This window comes from Canis aureus, chromosome 1 (assembly GCF_053574225.1).
Source record: "Canis aureus isolate CA01 chromosome 1, VMU_Caureus_v.1.0, whole genome shotgun sequence".
NCBI classification, from domain to species: Eukaryota; Metazoa; Chordata; class Mammalia; order Carnivora; family Canidae; genus Canis; species Canis aureus.
This window is the reverse complement of record NC_135611.1, coordinates 69,384,107-69,385,698: the sequence shown is the minus strand read 5'-3', so window position 1 is coordinate 69,385,698 and position 1,592 is coordinate 69,384,107. Positions and strand designations below refer to the sequence as shown.

Below are 1,592 nucleotides of genomic sequence, written 5' to 3'. Positions count from 1 at the left end.
CGATGCTGGGCTGGATGCGGGGCTGGATGCAGGGCTGGATGCGGGGCCAATGCGGAGCTGGATGCGGGGCCGATGCAGGGCTGGATGCGGGGCTGGATGTGGGGCTGGATGCAGGGCCGATGCAGGGCTGGATGCAGGGCCAATGCGGGGCTCAATGTGGGGCTCAATGCGGGGCCGATGCGGGGCTCCTGGGCACCCACACCAGGGCCTCGCTGCCCAGGGCACTGCTGTCCCTGCGCGTGCCCACTCCACCCCGCTCACCCCGCTCCCAGCCCGGGGACCGAGGGGCAGCTTGCTAGGCGGGCAGCACGTCCTGACCCGCAGCAGGGAGGCCGGGGAGCCAGCTTCGTAGCGGGATGAAGAGCCTACGTGCCCGCCTAGCACATGATTGTCTTACACGTCCCAGAGAGCAAGAGTTTTAAGATGGATTGACCCAATAGGTTGATTGGATATTTTATTTTATTTTATTTTATTTTATTTTATTTTATTTTATTTTATTTTAAGATTTTATATATTTATCCATGAGACACAGAGAGAGAGGCAGAGACCCAGGGCGAGGGAGAAGCAGGCTTCCTGCGGGGACCCGATGCGGGACTCGATCCCAGGACCCGGGGTCGCGCCCTGGGCCACAGGCAGGTGCTCACCCGCTGGGCCCCCCGGGCTGCCTGGTTGCCTGGATATTTTAGAAGACACGCAGGATGGAAAGTACTTGAAGACACGTGACAGGGATACAGACACTAATAATTCAAAATACCAAGAATTTGTGATTTTGCCTCAGGCCACATTTCAGAGAAAGCTTCCTTCCACATTCAAATGTACCAAGACAGAAACCCGCTCCCCTCCATTGTTCGGGAGCCTGTCTAGGAAAATCTTACATCTGGTACAATATTCATTGCTCTGAATGAAGACAGGAAATATCTGAGACCTCTCCTCATTTGCAATTCACCCTTGAATACACTTAATTTTAATGAAATTCAGAAACTTTAATTCATTGTCAGCCGGTCTCGATTGAGATCTCTGTTTTGGAGAATACATAAAGTCATATTTAATATTTATTTTCTTTTTCCTTGAAGGAATTATAGCTAGACCTCCTCAGTCTATTTGCATATAAATATGGTAATATGTTATGTATGTTTAAAATTATCATGAAAATTTGGACGCAAACACCAGGAGCTCCTTTACTCAGTAAAAACCCTTTGGGCCTTCAAGCCTGGTAACTGGGAACCAACGGACAGGATATGCTCAGGACACCCTTGTACTTGAATTGCCTGAATACAGATTAATATTAATACCTGGAAGTGATGAGCCAGTTTTCTAACATCAGCAATGAGAAATTGATGACTGAGACTGAACATTTCAGGATGACTCTGCCCTCCCAACCATTAGAGCCCAACCAGTGCTGTAATGCAAAAATAAATATTACAGTTGCCATGGAAACTGAATCACCTTGGAGATGATTAATACCAGGAGGGCTAACAGGAGAGGTTGCAATCTCATCATTTCTGGCCAAATTAATCATGATCAAACAAAGAGCAGCAAACACTTTTATAAAGGCATATGAGCCCCAAACCTTGATTTTTGTTTTTTTTTTC

General features: G+C 47.9%; 1 long non-coding RNA gene across 1 annotated transcript; it reads right to left on the bottom strand.

The window, feature by feature from the left end:
- Positions 1-441: 441 nt before the first annotated feature.
- On the bottom strand, positions 442-1,402 carry LOC144286968 (uncharacterized). Its single transcript, XR_013354927.1, has 2 exons — positions 1,293-1,402; positions 442-737 (listed from the first exon to the last, which is right to left on the bottom strand). It is a non-coding gene; the product is annotated as an uncharacterized LOC144286968 (long non-coding RNA).
- Between the last annotated feature and the right edge of the window lie 190 nt (positions 1,403-1,592).